At 43.0% G+C, this 22,266-nt stretch overlaps 1 protein-coding gene across 3 annotated transcripts in view; it reads right to left on the bottom strand.

Annotated features, from left to right (window-relative positions):
• ldlrad4a (low density lipoprotein receptor class A domain containing 4a) overlaps window positions 1–4,009 on the bottom strand; it is a 241,127-nt gene extending 237,118 nt beyond the window's left edge. For 2 of the 3 annotated variants that reach the window (XM_043687708.1, XM_043687712.1), the window contains exon 1: window positions 2,372–2,729. The gene's annotated coding sequence lies outside the window, so the exon portion shown is untranslated. Of the gene's footprint in view, window positions 1–2,371; window positions 2,730–2,761 lie in introns of those variants that run through there. The other variant, XM_043687710.1, reaches the window with a different exon arrangement.
• Window positions 4,010–22,266: the final 18,257 nt, after the last annotated feature.

The following is a 22,266-nucleotide window of genomic DNA, read 5'->3' as shown; positions in this document are numbered from 1 at the left end:
AACACAAGCACATGGGATTGTATTTCTGAAGACATCAGTCAATGTAAATAGCTTCCAGTAGGTTCTGATAAATAGTAATTTATAATCTTATAACAGATTCCACTTTCTGAATTTTTCAAAGTTGATGAGATGCAATCAAATCTCCATTATGTAGTTTTGGCAGCCACAATCCTTCTGACTCAAACACAGTTCAAAACCAGTTTAAACTTCGGTTTCCCTTTGTTAGACTGGTTACATCTGAGTTCACTGCTTATTTTCAAACAACAGAGCATAAAGCATCTCCAGAAACGTCTAGAATGTTCTTTGAACAAGAGTCAATTAACTTTGAGGCGAGGAAAACAAGCAAGCTGGTATTTGTTTAAGAAAACAACCTGGTGATCATAGCTCAAAGGTCAGCTTCAGCTCTCAGCTCAGAGGTTGAAACCAAAAATAATTAAAAATAAAACAAAGGTCTCAACAACAGTATTTTAAAGTCAAATCTATGTTCTTGCACAAGGTACCTGAGATGGCAAACAAAAATGACCAACATTCAACTATTGTAGGGTGTGGGGGTAGGTGTAGCAGCAGACTTGACACCCCATTCATTCCCAAAGAACTACCTTCCCATTCTGTTGGATCCAACACCCTTTGGATCTAGCAGTACTGCTGCTCGACCTGATCACCCCCACACACCCACTTACGCGCTTCATGCCCCTCTCCTTTTTCCCTCTCACCCCCTCATATTTGGAAAGTTGGCAATACTGCAGCTGAAGGGACGACAGGAAAGAGGTATAAGGCTCGGCAAATACTTGTCAATGAAGACAATATAGGAGAATAAGCATTATCAGAGCCGAGATGTCACATTACAGTTGTATAGGATGTTGGTGAGGCCACATTTGGAGTACTGTGTACAGTTCTGGTCGCCCTACTATAGGAAGGATATTGTTAAATTGGAAAGGGTTCAGAAAAGATTTACAAGGATGTTGCTGGGAATGGAGGTTTGAGTTAAAGGGAGAGGCCAGGACTATTTTCACTTGAGCATAGGTTACCTTATAGAGTTTTATAAAATCATGAGCGGCTTATAAGGTGAGTAGGAAAGGTAATTTCCCTAGGGCGGGAAGTTCGAAATTCGAGGGCATAGGTTTAAGGTGAAGAGGATAAGGATTTAAAAGGAACCTTTCGGGGCAATGTTTTCAAAGAAGGTGGTTCATATGTGGAATGAACTCCCAGAGGAAGTGGTAAATGCAGGTACAGATACAACATTAAAAGACACTTCAACAAGTACATGAATAGGAAAGGTTTAGAGGGTTATGGACCAAATGCAGGCAAGTGGAACTTCGTGGGAAAGTTGGCATGGTGTCCCAGTGGTTAGCACTGTTGTCTCACAGCACCTGAGTCCTGGATTCGATTTCAGCTTCAGGCAACTGTGTGGAGTTTGCACATTCCTCATTTGTCCACATGGGTTTTCTCCAGTGCTCCAGTTTCCTCCCACATACCAAAGATGTGTAAAGATGTGTTGGTTAGGTGGATTGGCCATGGGAAAATGCAGGGTTACAGAGACAGGTTAGGAGGGTGGATGCTTTTCAGAGGATTGGTGTGGACTCAATATGCCAAATGGCCTGCTTCCACACTGGAGGGTTCTATGATGCTACCGTTGGCATGGACAGGCGAGACCAAAGGGTCTGTTTCCATGCTGTATGACTCTATGTTACTTGCAGATAAAACATATGATATTAAATGAATAAATGTTTCTTTTGTAATCATGATAACATTACAACCATAGATGCTACACCTTGCACTGATGGGGCATTGATTGATAACAATGATCCTTTACACCAGAAACTACAAAATCCAATAACAGAAATCTTTGCAGCATAATTCGTTCAAGTGCCTCAAAACATCAGGAAGGCTCCGCTGTAGTACATTTTTTCATCTGCCCAAAACACAAGGGGAACAGTGTCAAAATGACTATATTTCAAACTTTGCATTGCAAGTATGTAAAAATGAAGAACTTCATACATTGTCCATGTAGATAGGGATGCTGTGTACAACAATAGGTATCCTGGATCTGCTTTAACAAAGCTTATAAACTAAATGAAAAAAAACTCCAGGGTATAGGGTAGGCGGTGCAGATTAACGTTTGATATTACTGGCTTGGAGTTTATTATTCTTGATTACTCAACAGTCCAAAAGCAACTCGGATACCACCTTGAAACTCTTAATTATTCTCTACTTGCCCTCAAACTTTAAAACACACACAAATGAGACCTTCCTGCCCTTGGTGCATTAAGCACCTGAGAATTATTGGCCTTATTTAGCAACCAGAGAACAAACGAATAAGCGATTCTCCAGTATTTATTAAAAGTGCATCAATTAAAAAAAATTAAGGTACCTTCAGCTGCAGTGCTGTAACTACTTGACGTATAAGTTCTGTAGGTATGTGCTGTACTGTAGTTTCAATGTTTTTTTTTAATTTCGCTGTCACGAAGTGTTTTTGCTGATGCTGGGTGTGCTGTTGACTTTAAACTTGGGCCTGTCTGGCTAATCACAGAGACACAGCTTTCTGTATGACTGCCCCAGTCTGGCTCTAACTCTCCTCCCTGTCTGGCTTCTATAGGAACACAACACACCACCACAAACAACCATTTTACAACACCGAAATCGCCCGAGTGCCGGGATTTTTTTATGAAGAAATATAAATTGTGCTTGAAAATAAAAACTTAATCTCTCTCCCCTCCCTCCAAAAAAAATCACAGATAAATGCAATGATAGCAGTACTCACTCATACTCACTCTAGCTCGCGCTCGCGCGCTCTCTCTCTCTCTCTCTCTTTCTCTTTCTCACACAGTCAAGTCAATCAGTCAGCCACCCCGCGGCTCTCGTCTGGCCTCTTTATTGCCGTCTCACTGACTGAACGGCGCTCGAGCTCCTCCTCCACCTCCTCGCACTGCTGCCCGCCCCTCCACCTCCTCCCAACCAACCGTCCTAACTGTCTCTCAGCCGCCGCGCGACCACCCACCTCCCCAACCCCCACCCCTGCCAGCCGCGTGTCGTCGCTCCACCTCTCACTACTTCGCTCGAGCTCCATCCATTCAGACAGAGAGAGGAAAGCAGTAGGATGTGGGGGTTGGGAGGGACGCGGCAAGTTCAAGGAGGCCGGGGGGGAGGTAAAACACAAAAGCCCCTTGCATTCCGCCCGCCGCCAACCGCTCTCTTCTCCTCTGCTCTCAGTTCGCCGGCATCGCGCCATCTGCAGGCAAGAGGGTGAAACGGCGCAGTGTGAACCACCTCGTCTGTTATTTTCCCCGTGTGTTGGGCGGTTACATGGAGGAAGTCTGTGTTTGTCTGTCTGTATGGGTCAGTGCTGGGTCAGAGGAACCTCCTTGGGGAAAAGGTACCGAAGAGTCTGAGGAAAATGATATCCTCACATCATGCTAAATCTTCATCTTAAAAAGCTGCTCAGAGAAAAAAAAATACACCGAGTTTCTATTTCCCGAAAGGAGTCTTTTCCACATTACGTATGTTATTAATTACAAAAGATTGTTTAGTATTTCTCTTCATGAAAGAATGTCCTAATTGTATGGTCTTGGCAACATTTCTCAATTTCCTCTGAGTGACGTATAGTTGACAATAGCTGATAGTTGATTTAAAATATATTTTAAAATTCTTATTTAATATTAAGAAAACCTCATGATCCTGTGAAGTAACAACATAATAGGGGCAGGATTAGACCATCTGGCCCCTCGAATCTGCTCCACCATTCAGTAAAAACATAAGTTGATCTTTCTGTTAGATGTCACACTGTACCAGGTTATAGTTGGACAGGTTTACTTCAAATCACAAGCTCTTGGAGAGCTACTTCTTCCTCAGGTGGACTCAGCTCCATTTACCCACCTGCTGACCATAACCGTTAATTCTCTTACTGTTCAAAAATCTACTTACATTTAACTCAAACACATTCAGCAAGGCAGCCTCAACTGCTTCACTGGCCAGGGAATTTCACAGATTAACCCAGAGAAGTAACACCTATTCCAACAAGTCCTGATGAACCTATCCCAACAGTTTTCCTTCATGCGAATCCAAGGAAAGCGATGGGACCAGACAGAACACCAGGCTGTGCACTCACAGCATGCGCAGATCAACTGGCAGAGATCTTCTCATACATCTTCAACGTCTCCCTGCCTGTTTCAAGAGGGCCAACATCATCCCTGTACCTAAGAACGCTCAAGCAGCATGTCTCAATGACTACCAGCCATTGGCCCTACCTTTGGTGGTCATGAAGTGCTTTGAAAGGCTGATCATGGCATTAATCAACTCCAGCCTCCCAGCTACTCTTGACCCACTCCAATTTGCCTATCGGACCAACAGATCCACGTCAGATGCAATATCACTTGCCCTTCACTCCTACCTAGAACATCTTGACACCAAGAACAGCTTCGTAACAATTCTACTCATTGACTTCAACACTATTATCCCCTCGAGACTGATTACTATACTTAGTGATCTCGGATTAAGCCCCACTCTGTGCATCTGCATCCTCGGTTTCCTAACACACAGGCCACAATCAGTGAAAGTTAGGGACAATATTTCATCCTCAACACTGGAGCCCCCCAGGATTGCGTACTCAGCCCCCTACTGTACTCACATTTATACCCATGACTGCGTCGCCAAATACCAGACTAATGCCATTTACACGTTCACTGATGATAGTCGGTCGAATCTCAGATGGCAACGAAACAGATTACAGGCTACAGTGGAAGACCTGGAAAAATGGTGCACTGAGAACAACCTAGCTCTCAATGCTGGCAAAACCAAGGAACTCATTATTGATTTTATTGATGTTACTTATGCCCCCCTACACATTAACAGAACAGAGGTGGAATGAGTGGAGAGTGTCAAGCTCCTGGGAGTGGTCATCCACAACAAGCTTTCTTGGACGCTTGAAGTGGACGCACTGGTTACAAAGCCCCAACAATGTCTCCTCTTCCTCAGGCAGCTGAGGAAATTTGGCATGACAGCGAATACCCTTGCCAACTTTTATAGGTGTGCCATCAAGAGCATTCTGTCTGGATGTATCATTACCTGGTCCGGCTTCTGTACCATTCTAGATCAGAGACGGTTACAGAGAGTGGTGAACTCAGCCCATTCAATCACAAAAGCCAACCTCCCAACTATAGAATCTATCTACCAGGCCTGCTGTCAAGGAAAGGCTGTCAGCATTCTCAAAGATCCATCCCACCCTGGCAATGCTTTTCTACAACCTCTACCACTGAGGAGAAAGTTTAGAAGCCTGAACACATGCACTAGCCGGTTTCAAAACAGTTTCTAGTTGAAACTTTATTGCTGGAACAGCACAGCAGGTCAGGCAGCATCCAGGGAACAGGAGATTCGACGTTTCGGGCACAGGCCCTTCTTCAGGAATGAGCAGACCTCACTTTCTCCTCAAAACAGTTTCTACCCTACTGTTGTTAGAATACTGAATAGACTCACAAATTCTTAACATTCGCCTGTACCTGTGTTTTTGTTTTTGTCGCTGTTTACCTGTTATTTACCTATCTATGCTACTTAACTCTGTGATCTGCCTGTATTGCTTGCAAGACAAAGCTTTTCACTGTGCTTCGGTACACGTGACAATAAATTCAATTCAGTTCAAGAGACTTGTCTAATTCAGTTCAAGAGACTTGTCTATCTTTAGCTCCAACACTACTACTTTAGTGATAATGATCATTTCTAGGTCCTCACCTGCTGTTGCCTCGTGTTTCCAAATCCTCAAGCATGCATTAGTCCATACAGTGTGCCAGTTAGTCCCAGTTAAGATCCTGGATTTTTCTTATCTTGAGCCACAGTAGATTTAAACAAGATAGTAATTTAAAAAAAAAACTGCAGATGCTAGAAATCAGAAACAAAAACAGAAATTTCTTGAAAGTATTTCAGCTGGTCTGGCAGTATCCGTGGAAAGAAATCAGAGTTAATGTTTCTGGTCCAGTAACCCTTCTTCAGAACTGATGGTAGCTAGGAAAAAGTTGGTTTTTATGTAGATGACAGGATGGTGGCGGGGGGGCGGAGGGGAGTAAGGAGTAAACACTAGGTGGAGATAGAGCCCAAAGAAAGAGAAGAACAGTTGGACAGACAAAGGAGTGGATAACTATCAGTCAAGGAAAATGAATGGCTGCAAATGGAGACTGTTAGTGGGTAACAACAGATAGTGTGTAAAATAGCAGACCATATGATAACAAGGCAAGATGTGTGAGTTTGGGGTAAGGCCATGGGAGCAGGTCCCTCAAGCCATAAAATTGTTGAACTTGATATTGAGCCCAGAAGGTTGTAGAGTTCCCAAGCGGAAAATAATGTGCTGTTCTTCCAGCTTGCGCTGATTTTGCAGGAGCACTGCATCAAGTCTGAGACAGATGTTGGAGTGGGAACAGGGTGGTGTGTTGAGTCTTTTTTACAGACAAACGTAGTGAAGTTCTGTGAAGTGGTGGAGGCTGGTACAGTTGCAACATTTAAGAGGCATTTGGATGGGTATATGAATAGGAAGGGTTTGGAGGGATATGAGCCAGCTGCTGGCAGGTAGGACTAGATTGGGTTGGGATATCTGTTGAGCATGGACGGGTTGGACTGAAGGGTCTGTTTCCATGCTGTACATCTCTATGACTCTAAGTGGTCACTCAATCTATGCTTTATTTCCCCAATATAGAGGAGACTACATTGTGAGCAGCAAATGCAGTAGACTAGATTGAGTGAGGTGCAGGTAAAGCACTGCTCCACCTGGAATGTGTGTTTGGGCCTTTGGATACTGAGGAGGGAAGAAGTAAACATACAGATGTTACACTTTCTGCTGTTGCAAGGGAAGGTGCTGTGGGGCATTGGGGATGTGTTCGGAATGAAGGAGGAGTGGACCAGGATGTCCCAGAGGGAACGGTCCTAAAACTCATTTCCACAGCCACATCACATTCCCCAGTGACTCCCTCTAGCTCAGACTCACCCCACGTGGATTTCAACTCAAGGTTTAACCTTCGTGTTTTGAATCCACCCAGGATCAAAGGTATTTCCGTTATGTTCAACATTCCGCTAACACCCTGAGATCCACACTGCCATGTATTGTCATATGCAAGCTCTTGACCTCTCCTTCTGACAGCAATGCTTCACACTGGCTCAGAGCTGTGCAACACCCCAGTTCCATTTCATTGTCTGGCTCATTTGACATGCTAACAAGAAACTTTTTCTTTTCAGGCATCAAGGAACACAGGATGCAACAACTCAGAGATTTTGTCGTGCATTTACTATCTCTTCTGACCTTCCGCGCTCTGATGTTGAGCTTTCTCAGTTTTATCCCACTGCAACCCCACATTAATGAATTTCAGACGTGATTTGACGTTCAATTGTTCTTCTGTCGCCTTCCAGTCCATGCCCATTTCTTTGGTCAAGGGTCCTGTCCCTCAGACTTCTTCACTCACCTCCAAAACTCTCCCTTCATTTGGACCCCTCTTTCTGGCCTTTTACCTGCACACAACCTCTTCATTGAGAACTGCCAGTGTGACATAGGTCACCTCAATTTCTCTGCCTCACTCACCCACTCCAACCTAACTCCCCAAGAACTGACTGGACTCCGTGTTGTCAGATTCAAATCTGACTGTAATTAAGTCTGTTGACAAGGGTGGTGCTGTTGTTGTCTGGCAAATTGATCTCTACATTGCAAAAGCTGTGCGCCAGCTCTTACATTCCTCTTCCTACCTTCCACTGGACCATGACCACACCATGGAAGTTCAGGCTGTTGTGTTCACAGTGGTCATTAAACTCATTTCATCTGGTGATCTCATCCCCCCCACCCCACTGCCTCCAAGCTCATTGTCTCCCAATCCCGCACAGCTCACATCTATCTCCTTCCCAATTTTCACAAACAGGAGTTCCTTTGCACACTCATTGTTGCTGGCTGTTCCTGCGCCACCGGACTCACTTCTTCCTACCTCAAGTCGCTCTCTTTCCCACCTTGTCCAGTCCTTTCCCACTTACATGCACAATTCCTCTGACATTTTACATCAGTTTCAAAATTTCCAGTTTGTGGGGTCCAGCAGTCCCCTTTTTACCATGGAGATGCAATCCCTTTACACATCCGTTCCCCCATCAATATGGCCTCAGGCTGCTCTGCTTCTTCCTGGAAAAAAGACCTGAAACCCCCATCAACCACCATCCTCCTCTGCCTGGCCTAGCTCATCCTCACTCTGAACAACTTCTCTTTTAATTCCTCTCACTACTTCAGGTCAAAAGGGTGGCGATGGTACTAATTTGGGACCCAGTTATGCCTGTCTTTTTTTGGGGGGGTAACTGGAACATGACTTGATCCAGTCCTATTCTGCCCATACCCACAACTCCTTCTCCAGTATATCACTAATATTGGTGATGCTTTCCTCTCTCATCCAGAATTGGAAAAGTTTATCACTTCCAATTTCTACACTGCTCTCATCTTCACCTGGTCCATCTCTGACTCCTCCCTTCTCTTCCTCAACTTCTCTGTTTCCATTTCTGGAGATAGGCTGGTCCCAAATATCCAATACAAACTAACCAACTCCTATCGTTACCTTGACTATACCTCCTGACACCCCGCTTCCTGTAAAGACTCTATTCCATTCTCCCAGTTTCTCTGTACCTGTTCACATGATGCCAACTTGAGACAATGGGGTTTCCAAAATGTCCACTTTCTTCCTCAACCAAGATTCCCCAGGACTGTAATAGACAGGGTCCTCAGCCACATCAAACACAACTCCTGCACTTCAGCCTTCAACCTCTTTCTTACCTTGACCCTACCTACCATCCCACCAGCATCCATATCAAGAGGATCATTAGTTGCATTTCCACCACCTTCAGAAGGATGCAACCTCAAAATCCCCTTCCCTTCTCTCTCAGGTATCTGCAAGGATTGTTCCCTGCAGGACACTCTGATCCACTCCTCCTTCACTCCAAGCACTCTCCCACAGCCACATGTCACCTTCCCCTGCAACTGCAGAATGTGTAACATCTTCCTCTTTTACTTCCTCCCTCCTCGGTATCCAAGAGCGCAAACACACTTTCCACATGAAACCGTGCTTTACCTGCACTTCACTCAATCTAGTCTACTGTATTCGCTGTTCACAATGTGGTCTCCTCAACTTTGGAGAAATGAAGCATATATTGGGTGACTACTTTGCAAAACACTAATGTTCTGTATACAAAAAAGTTCCAGAGTATTTATCCACTCCCTATAACTCAAATCTTCCAGTCCCAGCAACATGCTTATACATTTTTTCTGTACCCTTTCTCCCTTTCTGCATTTACTGTGTCAAATGCCCTTTGAGTCTTGTATATTTCAATAAGATACATTTAATTATCCTAAAGTTTAATGAATACAGATCCAACTGACTTAAGCTCTGCTCATAATACAGTTCCCCCCCGCCATACTTGGAAACAGCCAAGGGAACCTTCTCTGGACTACCTCAAATGCTTCCTTAGTACATCCTTCCTTAGATAAGGGAGCCAAACCTGTTCACAGTGTTCCAGCAGTAGTCTGACTAGTGCCTTATGTAGTTTTAGCAAAACCTCCTAACCTTCCTGCTCCACTCCTTATGAAATAAAGACCAACATTCCATTTGCTGTTTCTATTACCCATAGAACTTGGATTTTTGTATTTTGTGATTCATACACAAGGACTCCCAAATACTTCTGCTCTATAACTTGCTGCAGTCTTTCTCCATGTAAATAGTATTCAGTTCCTCTATTGTACTTGCCAAAATGCGTAAGTTTGCATTTTCCCACATGGTATTCCATCGGCTAAAGTTTTACCCAAATACTTAACCTGTCTCCATTCTCACCGCTTGCCTTTCAGCCTAATTTTGTGCATTTGAAAACTTGGCTAATGTACATTCACTTTTCTCATTCAAGTCATAGAGTCATAGAGATATACAGCAAAGAATAGACCCTTCAGTTCAACTCATCCACGCTGACCAAATGTCCTAAACTTATCTAGTCCCATTTGGCCCATATCCCTCTAAATCCTTCCTATTCATGTACTTACCCACCTCCTCTAGCAGCCGTTCCATATATGCACAACCGTCTGCATGAAAAAGTTGCTCCTCAGGTCCCTTTTAATACTTTCCTCTCTCACCTTAAACCTATGCCCTCTAGTTTCAGACTCCCCTACCCTGGAAAAAGACTTTGGCTATTCATCATAACTATGACCCTCATGATTTTATAAGCCTCTATAAGATGACCCCCTCAACCTCCCATGCTCTAGGGAAAGAAGCTCCAGCCTATTCAGCCTCTTCCTATAGTTCAAACCTTCAATCCCGGCAACATCCTTGTAAATGATTTCCGAACCCTTTCAAGTTTCAGAACATCGTTTCTACTGCAGGGGAGACCAGAACTGAATGCAGTACTCTAAAGTGGCCTCACCAATGTCCTGTACAGCTACAACATGACATCCAAATTCCTATACTCAGTGCACTGACCAATGAAGGCAAGCGTGCCAAACGTCTTCTTCATCATCCTGTTTACCTGTGACTCCACTTTCAAGGAACTATGCATCTGCATCACTAAGTTTCTTTGTTCGCTAGCACTCCCCAAGGTTCTATAACTATACAAGTCCTGCCCTGGTTTGCCTTACCAAAATGCAACACCTCGTATTTATCTAAATTAAATTACTATCTAAATTAAACTCCAAATGTCATTAATATCTTGTAAGTAATTGTGGCCCCAGCACTGATCCTTGTGACACTCCACTTGTTACAGGTTGCCATTCTGAAAATCTCTCCTCTATCCCATGTTACCCCAACTCTGTCTTCTGTTCATGAGCTAATCCTTTATCCATGCTAATTTACTACCTCCAACACTCTTATTAAATAGCCTAGTTTTATCAAATGCTATTTTGTCTAGCCATTCATCATTTACTTTCTAATCCTCTTCAATTATCAGGTTACTACAGGATGTCCATGGAATTGACACAGAAAAAGATAAAACATGATGATAAGATGGACAGTAGAACTTGTCCAAAGTTCAACGTGAATTTGGCTTACAACAGTTATGATAGAAAGATAAAGTATAAGAGCAGGAGTAGGTCATTCAGCCCTTTGGACCTGCTCTGCCATTTAACATGATTATGGAGGCTGAAAGAACACAGCAATCCAGGCAGCATCAGGAGGTGGAGATGTCGACGTTTCAGGTATAGCTGTTCTTCAGGAATGGGGTTAGGGGTAGGGGGAGCTGCAGGTAAAGAATGGGGGCAAGGGTTATTGGTGGGGAGGGGGCAGAGTGGTGAGATAGTGATAGGTGAGTACAGGTGGTGGGTACAACCTGGTTGGACTATAGGAGGAATGAATTGGTAGCTGAAAGGAAGGGTTGATTGGAGTGGAGGAGGTGGGCATGGAATGGGAGTCGGATGGGTGAGGAGGTTATTTGAAATTGGAGAATTCAATGTACTCAACTCCAGCTGTAGGCTGCCCAGGTGGAAAGTGAGGTGTTGTTCCTCCAATTTATGGTCTGATTCATTGTGGCAATGAAGAAGACTGAGGATGACCATGTCGAAGAAGGTGTGGGAAGGGAATGGAAATGGGCAGTGACCAGGAGGTCAGGCTGGCCCTTACAGGCATGGACTGGATGGCACAAACCAAGTAGTGGTGAAGGGAATGGACCTTGCAGAAGGCAGAGAGGGGTGGGAAGAAGAAGATTTCTTGGTGGTGGGGTCTAGTTGGGTTGGCGGAAGTGTGTAACCTCCTGATGCTGCCTGGCTTTCTGTGTTCTTCCAGCCTCCTGCTTGTCTACTTTGGATTCCAGCATCTGCAATTTTTTTTGTCTCTATTCAACATGATCATGGCTGATCCTCCTACTAAGTGCTGTTTCTGTTTTCTCCCCATATCCCTTAATCCCTTTAATCTGAAGAGCTATATCTAACTCTGTCTAAAAAGTCTTCAATGTTTTGGCCTCACCACTCTCTGGATGAACATATTTCTCCTCACCTCTTATCCTTAGACTGTGACTGCTGGTTTTGGCCATCAAGAACAATTTTCCTACATCTATTCTGTCTAATCCTGTTAGAATTGAGTAGGTTCTATGAGATCTCCTGTTATTCTTCTAAATTCTAGTGAATGCAATCCTAACCAATCAAGTCTCTCTATATACATCACCCCGGCCATCGCAAGAATTGTTCTGGTGGACCATCTTCGAAAATCTAATTAATTCATAGAAAATAAAACCATAATTAGATTCAAAGTGGTAGTTGAAGGCAGAGGTGCTGCAGAGTGACAGGCTGGGAGAAAGTGAGGACTGCAGATGCTGGAGATCAGAGTCAAGAGTGGTGCTGGAAAAGCACAGCTGGTAAGGCAGCATCCCAGGAGCGGGAGAATCATTGTTTCAAGCATAGGTTCTTCATCAGAAAAGAAACTGTAAAAGTGACAGGCTCTAAAGACTTAATAACATTGGCTAGGAATATCAGCTATCAGAGCAGATTCTGAACTGCTTGCCTCAGCCTCCCTCTGAAGCTGCAGGGATTGCACCACAGAAGAGTGGTCAGAAAAATAATAACGCATTCTGAGGAGTATGCACACAGATGTGTAACTGTCATAGAAATTAAATCGACTCAACTCAACTGTTAGCAAGAGCAAAGAAAAGAGCTAATTTCAAATTCTGCAGAATTGACCCAATACCTGTCACTTTTACAGCTTCTTTCCAGTTGAAGAACCTATGCTCGAAACAATGATTCACCTGCTCCTCGGATGCCTCATGTAAGGGGCACTTGAGCATAATTCAGATACTCTACTTATACCATTCTTATCACACTCTCAAGGGCAAAGACTGGGAAAACTCAAGTTGTTTATTTTCTCATCCCCTGGTCGTGGACATAACTGTTCTTATGCTTTCGCTGAATTCGACTGTCGCAAGGTCAAATTGAATTCAAACAAAGCCAAGCTGTCTCCTAGCTGCAGAACTCAGCAAAGTATTGTTTGCAAAGCTCAGCACAGCATTAAATTTAGAAAGGCATTCTCTTTCAGATTTCACAGTAAATGTTAAATTTATTAATTTTCCATTACAGTAACAAATTGTGATATTTTAATAATAAGTCCTTTAGTTGAATCACATCAAATGATTATTTTACAACACATTTGCCTGTTTGATTGTTGGCTGGCATTGCACCTTCTCAGTTGTATGATTATGAATTGGAAGGCAGGACCTGATAGGGAATATGTAATATATGGTTGTTTGGTAGCGGGGTCCTTTGCATCAATGGGAATGCAGGAGGTGAATGTTGTGATACAAATACATGTACCGTTAAGGGTGCATATCTTAAACTGCTGTCAGTCACTACCACCAACATGGAATGTTTTGTAGAAATTTTGTGATTCTGAACTCAGTATATAGCAATATTAGTTCAAGGTCAGATGGGTGTATGTAGTTTCCCAGTTAACGGTGTGTGCATATAGTTTAGTCTTCTAATAAAGAGCCCACATTATTATTTTACGAATGTGCATCATACGATCAGTACGTTACATCAAAAAGTCACAATGGTGGAAGTGTGGTTTTGAATGGGTGACCAAACGACAGAAAACGAGTAGGAAGGCAGTGCAGGTGTCCCCTGCAGTCATCTCCCTCCAAAACAGGTATTCTGTTTTAGATACATTTAGGGGACATGGCTCACCAGGGGAGGGCAGCAATTGCCAGGATCATGGCACCATGGCAGGCACTGCTGTTCAGAAGGGCGGGAAAAAGACTCGTAGGACCATAGTTATAGGGGATTCTATTGTGAGGGAAGTAGATAGGCAGTTCTGTGGCTGAACACAGGACTCCTGGATGGTATATTGCCTCCCAGGTGCTCAGGTCAGGGATGTCACCAATCGGCTGCAGAGCATTCTATAAGGGGAGGGTGAACAGCCAGTTGTCTTGGTGCATAGAGGCATCAACGATATAAGGAGAAAACGAGATGAGGTCCTGAAAGAAGAATTCAGGGAGCTAGGAGAGAAGTTAAAGAGGAGGACCTCAAAGATAGTGATCTCGGGATTACTACCAGTGCCACGTGCTAGCCATCGTAGAAATGAAAAAATAGGCAGGATGAACACGTGGTTTGAGAGATGGTGTAGGAGGGAGGGTTTCAGATTTGATGGACATTGGGACCGGTTCTGGGGAAGGTGGGACAATTACAAAATGGACGGTCTACATCTGAACCAGACCAGAACCAACGTCCTTGGGGGAGTTTTTGCTTCTGCTGTTGGAGAGGTTTTAAACTAATGTGGCAGGGTGTTGGAGGTAGTAGTGGGCACCGAAGAGAAAACAAGTAGGCAGTGAGGTGGAAACTGGAGACTCTAAGAATTATGACGATAGCATTAATAAAGGGAAGAGTAGGCAGGGAGCAGATGAGCGCAAATAAACTGGTGGCCTGAAATGCATCTACTTTAATGCAAGGAGTATAGTGTGCAAGGCAGATTAACTTAGGGCTTGGATTGATGCCTGGGAGTATGACGTTATTGCAATCACTGAGACTTAGTTGAAGGAAGGGCATGATGATTGGAAATTAAATGTTCCAGATATAGACGCTTCAGACTGGGCAGGGAGGGAAGTAAAAGTGGCGGGGGTGGAGTTCCATTGCTGGTCAAGGACAATATCACGGTTGTGCTAAAGGAGCACACTATGGAGGTCTTGGGTAGTGAGGCATTATGGGTGGAGCTGAGAAATAAGAAGGGTGCAGTTACACTGTTGGGCCTGTATTACAGGCCTCCCAACAGTGAGTGTGAGGTAGAAGAACAAATAGGTAAACAGATTATAGAAAGATGTTGAGGCAATAGGGTAGTGGTGATGGGAGATTTTAATTTTCCCAAAAGGGAAGTCCACATTTGAGACGTGGGATGCTTTGAAAGGTAGGTTAAGGATAGTGCAGGATAGGCATGTCCCATTGAAGGCAAAGTATATGAAGTGCAACATTCGTGAACCGTGGATGACAGGAGAAATTCTACGACTATCCAAGAGGAAAAGGGAAGCGTACATAAGGTCTAGGCAGCTAAAAACAGAACGGGCCCTGAAAGAATATCGGAAAAGTAGGACAAGTCTTAAATGAGGAATCAAGCGGGCTTAAACGGGTTATGAAATAACTTTAGCGAGCAGAATTAAGGAGAATCACTAAGCATTTTATACAAGAAGCAAGAGGGTAACTAGAGAAAGGATTGGTCCACTAAAGGATAACGAAGGGAGGCTGTGTGTCGAACCTGAGAGAATGGGTGAGATTCTGAATGATTACTTTGCATCAGTGTTCACTGAGGAGAGGAACATGATGAATGTTGAGATTAGAGATAGAAGTTTGATTAGTGAGATCACGTTGGCATAAGTAGGGATGATGTGTTGGGGTAGGCTAGAGGTTATTAAAGTGGACAAATCCCCAGGACCGGATGGGATCTATCCCAGGTTGCTGAGGGAGGCGAGAGAGGAAATAGCTGGGGCCCTGACAGATATCTTTGTGGCATCCTTAATTACAGGTGAGGTGCCAGAGGACTGGAGGGTTGCTCATGTTGACCCCCTGTACAAGAAGGGTAGTAGGGATATTCCGCGTAACTACAGACCAGTGAGCCTGACGTCAGTGGTGGGAAAGTTGCTGGAGTAGGTACTGAGGGATAAGATCTATTTATATTTAGAAAAGAATGGGTTTATCAGTGATAGGCAACATGGTTTTGTGCAGGGGAGATCATGCCATACCAACTTAATAGAGTTCTTTGAGGAAGTGACCAAGTTGATAGATGAAGGAAGGGCCGTTGATGTCATATACATGGACTTTAGTAAGGCGTTTGAGAAGGTTCCCCATGGTAGACTAGCGGAGAAAGTGAAGTCACATGGTGTGGAGGATGTTCTAGCTAGGTGGATAAAGAACTGGTTGAGCAACAGGAGACAGAGAGTAGTAGTTGAAGGGACTTTCTTGAAATGGAGAAAAGTGACTAGTGGTGTTCAACAGGGGTCAGTGTTGGGGTCACTGTTGTTTGCAATATACATAAATGATTTGGAAGAGGGCACTGTTGGTATGATCAGCAAGTTTGCAGGTGACACGAAGATTGGTGGAGTAGCAGAAAGCATAAGTGACTGTCAGAGAATACAGGAGTATATAGATAGACTGGATAGTCAGCACGGTTTTGTGAAGGGTAGGCCTTGCCTCACAAACCTTATTGAGTTCTTTGAGAAAGTGACCCAACAGGTAGATGAGAGTAAACCGGTTGATGTGGTGTATATGGATTTCAGCAAGGCGTTCAATAAGGTTCCCCACAGTAGGCAAAATGCAGAGGAATGGGATTGTGGGAGATATAGCAGTTTGGATCAGTAATTGGCTTATTGAAAGAAGACAGAGGGTGGTGGTTGATGGGAAATGTTCATCGTGGAGTCCAGTTACTAATGGTTTACCGCAAAGGTCGGTGTTGGGTCCACTGCTGTTCGTCATTTTTATAAATGACCTGGTTGAGGGCGTAGAAGGGTGGATTAGTAAATTTGCAGACGACACTAAGGTCAGTGGAGTTGTGGATAGTGATGAAGGATGTTGTAGGTTACAGAGAGACATAGATAAGCTGCAGAGCTGGGCTGAGAGGTGGCAAATGGAGTTCAATGTGGACAAGTGTGAGGTGATTCATTTTGGTTGGAGTAACCGGAATGCAAAGTACTGGGCTAATGTAAGATTCTTGGTAGTGTAGATGAGCAGAGAGAGATCTCGGTGTCCATGTACACAGATCCTTGAAAGTTGCCACCCAGGTTGACAGGGTTGTTAAGAAGGCATACGGTGTTTTAGCTTTTATTAATAGGGGGATCGAGTTCCGGAACCATTAAGTTATGCTGCAGCTGTACAAAACTCTGGTGCGGCCGCACTTGGAGTATTGTATACAGTTCTGGTCACCGCATTATAAGAAAGATGTGGAAGCTATGGAAAGGGTGCAGAGGAGATTTACTAGGACATTGCCTAGTATGGAGGGAAGGTCTTATGAGGAAAGGCTGAGGGACTTGAGGCTGTTTTTGTTAGAGAGAAGAAGGTTGAGAGGTGACTTAATAGAGACATATAAGATAATCAGAAGGTTAGATAGGGTGGGCAGTGAGAGCCTTTTTCCAAGTATGGTGACGGCGAGCATGAGGGGCATAGCTTTAAATTGAGGGGTGATAGATATAGGTGATAGATATAGGACAGATGTCAGAGGAAGTTTCTTTACCATGAGAGTAGTAAGGGTATGGAATGCTTTGCCTGCAATGGTAGTAGATTCACCAACTTTAAGTACATTTAAGTCGTCATTGGACAAGCATATGGACGTACATGGAATAGTATAGGTTAGATGGGTTTCAGATTGGTATGACAGGTCAGCGCAACATCGAGGGCCGAAGGGCCTGTACTATGCTGTAATGTTCTATGTTCTATGGAGAGTTGGGCAGAAAAGTGGCAGATGGTTTTCAATCCAGAAAAATGTGAGGCGATGCATTTAGGCAAGACTAATTCTAGAGTGAATTATACAATGAAGGGAAGAGCCTTGGGAAAAGTTGATAGGCAGAGAGATCTGGGAGTGCAGGTCCATTGTACCCTGAAGGTTGCTGCACAGGTAGATAGAGTGGTCAAGAAGGCATATAGTATGCTTGCTTTCGTTGGACAGGGTATTGAGAATAAGAGCTGGCAAGTCATGTTAAAATTGTACAAGATATTGGTTCAGCTGCATTTAGAATACTGTGTACAGTTCTGGTTGCCACATTAGTAAAAGGATGTGGAAGCTTTGGAGAGGGTGCAGAAAAGGTTTACAAGGATGTTGCCTGGTATGGAAGGTGCTAGCTATGAAGAAAGGTTGAGTAGGTTAGGTTTATTTTCATTAGAAAAAAGGAGATTGAAGGGGGACCTGATTGAGGTTTACAAAATCATGAAGGGTATAGACAGGGTGGATAGAGACAAGCTTTTTCCCAGGGTGAAGGATTCAATATCGAGAGGTCATGGTTTCAAGGTAAGAGGTTGAAAGTTTAAGGGGGATACACACGGTAAGTACTTCACACAAAGGGTGGTGGGCGTTTGGAACGCATTGCCAGCAGAGGTGGTAGAGGCAGGCATTCATTTAAAATGCATCTGGACAAATGCACGAGTAGGTGGGGAGCAGAGGGATACAGATGCTTAGGAATTGACCGACAGATTTAGACAGTACATTTGGATCGGCTCAGGCTTGGAGGGCCGTAGAGCCTGTCCCTGGGCTGTAAATTTTCTTCTTCTTGGAAGATTTGACTGAAAAGTATGTAAATTTCAACTCTGTCAATACAGCAAAAATCAAGTCAGTAACAATTACTAACAGTTCCTAACATCTAAAATTTATCCGAGGAAAAACCGTTTCTTTCCAGTCTATAATTTGATCCTTCAAGCTGACAAACTGCTTCATGGGCAGAACTCTTGAAGTCTGGGTAAAACTGATCAACATAACAGCAACTCCATTGTAGTCAACAACAACCAACCAACAACTATGACCAGCTAAGATGGTAGGCAATGAAATGAGCAAATAGCCAACCCACTTCAGAAGATAATAATAAGCCTGCAAAAACCAAAGGATGGCCAGAAGGCAACAAACCTTTATAATGTTTATAATGTTCTGAAACTTGTTCACTTGTGTTTGTTGAAACAAAGAAGTAAACATGCAAGATATTAAAATTTAAATTGTGATAGACAGTGAAGGCCTTCACTGAAAATATCAAGTATGCCTGACGATAATCCTAAAAATCCAGAAATAAAATTGGTCAATACTCAAAGATCAATAATGTGTAAATTTTGACTTTGGAATATACTTTCCAGGATTCATACCTTTTACTCAACAATCTGGCAGAGCCAAGGGGTACGGTTGCGATTTTACAGGAGCAGTGCTCACTGACAGAATAATTGAGCTCATATTAGCAGATACACCATTAGAAGTGTTACAAAAGAGCTCTCTGACTAAAGGTTACAGAATGGAAGCACAGTGGAAAAGTGTACACAAGTATGAAGCGTACATCTCGGTGCACAGAGTCTTCAGGCTACAAATAATTAATTCACCACTACGCCTGACATCAGTGATGGACAGGATGTTGGAGGAGATCCTGAGAGACAGGATTTACATGTATTTGGAAAGACAATAACTGATTACAGATAGTCAACATAGCTTTGTATGTGAGAAATCTTGACTCACTAACTTGAGTTTTGTGATGAAGTAACGATGAAGGCAGAGCAGTGGATGTGGTCTATATGGATTTCAGTAAGGCTTTTGACAAGGTTCCACGTGGTAGACTGGGTAGCAAGGTTAAATCACCCCGAATACAGGGAGAACAAGCCATTTCAATACAGAACTGCCTCGAAGTTGGGAGCAGAGGGTAGTGGTGGTGGAGGTTGCCTTTCAGACTGGAGGCCTGTGACAGGCAGTGTGCCACAAGGATCGGTGCTGGGTCCACAACTTTTAATCGTTTAATGATTTGTATATCAACATAGGAGATATAGTTAGTAAGTTTGCAGATGACACCAAAATTGGTGCTGTAGTGGACAACTAGGAAAGTTACCTCAGAGTATAACGGAACCAACGTGACCTTGATCTGATGGGCCAAAGAATGGCAGATGGAGTTTAATTTAGATATATGTGCTGCATTTTGGAAAGGCAAATCAGGGCAGGACTTATACACTTAATGGTAAGGTCCTGGGGAGTGTTGCTGAACAAAGAGACCTTGGAGTGCAGGTTCATAGTTCCATGAAAGTGGTGTCACAGTTAGAAAGGAAAGTGAATAAGGCATTTGATATGTTTGCCTTTATTGGTCAGAGCATTGAGTAGAGGTGTTGGGAGGTCATGTTGTGGCTGTACAGGACATTGATTAGGCCACTTCTAGAATACTGCATTTAATGCTGGTCTCTCTGCTATAGGAAGGATGTTGTTAAATTCAGACGAGTTCAGAAAAGATTCACAAGGATATTGCCAGGGTTGGAGGGGATGAACTACAGGGAGAAGCTGAATAGACTGGGGCTATTTTCTCTGGAGCATTTGAGGCTGAGGGGTGACCTTATAGAAGTTTATAAAATCATGAGGAACTTGAATAGGGTAAATAGCCAAGTTCTTTTCCCAAGGTGGCAGAATCCAAAACTGCATTGGTTTAAGGTGAGTGGGGAAATATTTAGAAGAGACTTAAGGGGCAACATTTTCACACAGAGGGTTGTGTGTGTATGGAATAAGCTGCCAGAGGAAGTAGTGGAAACTGGTACAATTACAACATTTAAATGGCGTCTTGATGGATACATGAATAGGAAGAGTTTAAAAGGATATAGTCCAAATGCTGGCAAATGGGACTAGATTCATCTGGGTAATCTGATCAGCATGAATGAGTTGAACCAAAGGGTATGTTTCCATGCTGTATAACTGCATGACTCTATGAAAAACAACATAGTGAGAGGGAGGAACTGAAGGAAATCAGTATTAGTAGGGAAAGGGTGTAGGGGCAATTGTTGGAATTAAAGGCTGATAAACCCATCCCAGAGTAATTAAGGAAGTAGTTCTAGAAATAGTGGATGCATCGGTGATCATCTTTCAAGATTCTGTAGACTCTGGAATAGTTCCTACAGATTGGATGGTTGCTAATGTAACCACACTATTTAAACAAGGAGATAGAGAGAAAAGCAGAAATTATAGACCAGCTAGTTTGTCATCAGTTCTGGGGAAAATGCTACAGTTCATCAGAAAAAAAATTAATAGTGTAGCACTTGGAAAATGGTGTCAGGATAAGACAGTCAGTGAGGAATTATGAAAGGGAAATTACGCTTGACAAACCACTGGAATTTTTCAAGAATGTAGCTAGTAGACTTGGTAAGAGGTAGCTAATGGATAAGATTTATTTGGACTTTCAGAAGGCATTTTAATAAGGACCCAAATAATAGAGAAGCATATAAAATTAAATGTACAAGATTGAGTGTAGTGTATTAACATGGATTGAGAACTGTTGAGAAACAGGAAACAAAGAGTAGGAATAAATTGGTCTTTTTCCAAAATGTTTCAACTAGTGGGAGAATCTCAAGTAGGGGATATAGTTATAGAACAATGGGGCATTCATTTAAAATTGTGATGCGAAAGATTTTATTCTCCAAGAGGATACTGAATACCTGGATTTATCTACCCAGGAGAGTTGTGGAGCCTGGATCACTGAAAGTATTTAAAAAGAAGGCATTTTTAATATATCAGGAAATTGAGAGTTATGATGGGTGAACTGCCCTATAGTTTCCTGCTTTTTGCCTCCCTCTTCTGGCTCTGGAAAGACTGACCTATTTAAATAATAAACCCCTCCACAAAAATAGACTAAACACCCATTGTTTGGAGACAATCACACACATATACTGAAGAGTATTGATTATGGTACAATTAATATTCATGGACGTGTGCAACTTTTGTTAAAAATCACACAATACCAGATAACATCCAATTTACTTGTACTTTCAAATAAACCTGTTGGATTATAACCTGGTGTTATATGATTTTTAACTTTTTCCAACCAGTCCAATGCCGGCATCTTCACATCAGTACAACTTTTGATCCAACTTATTGTCTCTGACAAACCTGCCTACTGCTTGCACCTGTGCATTTGCACAAACTTATTAATGGCTGACATCCATATCATCTGCTTGGGGCCGAACAAGTGCCTGGTCTCTAAAAGTCTTCTGTTCCCAGTGAGTCTGTAGGAAGCACAGGCTAGGAAGGGTTAGTAGAAGGAGGTGGGTGAAAGCTTTGTGTGTTATGATCCCAGCTGATGTTATTCCTGGACAAGTTAGATCTGAGACTGAAGTCTGACTTGATGAATGTGAACAGCAGAAGGTCATGGCAGCAGCAAACGCTCAAGTGTTTGTTATTTAAAATAATGATGGAAAAAGATACACCAGATCTAAAAGTTGAAGTTCTAAATTGGAGAAAGGCCAATTTTGACGGTATTAGGCAAGAACTTTCGAAAGCTGACTGGGAGCAGATGTTCGCAGGTAAAGGGATGGCTGGAAAATGGGAAGCCTTCAGAAATGAGATAACGAGAATGCAGAAAAAGTATATTCCTGTCAGGGTGAAAGGAAAGGCTGTTAGGTATAGGGAATGATGGATGACTAAAGGAATTGAGGGATTGGTTCAGAAAAAAAAGGAAGCATATGTAAGGTATAGACAGGATAGATTGAGTGAATCCTTAGAAGAGTATAAAGGAAGTAGGAGTTTACTAGAGGGAAATCAGGAGGGCAAAAGGGGATATGAGATAGCTTTGGCAAATAGAATTAAGGAGAATCCAAAGAGTTTTTACAAATACATTAAGGAC

Source organism: Chiloscyllium plagiosum, chromosome 4 (assembly GCF_004010195.1).
Source record: "Chiloscyllium plagiosum isolate BGI_BamShark_2017 chromosome 4, ASM401019v2, whole genome shotgun sequence".
NCBI lineage: Eukaryota > Metazoa > Chordata > Chondrichthyes > Orectolobiformes > Hemiscylliidae > Chiloscyllium > Chiloscyllium plagiosum.
This window is presented reverse-complemented; position numbering and strand designations above follow the sequence as displayed.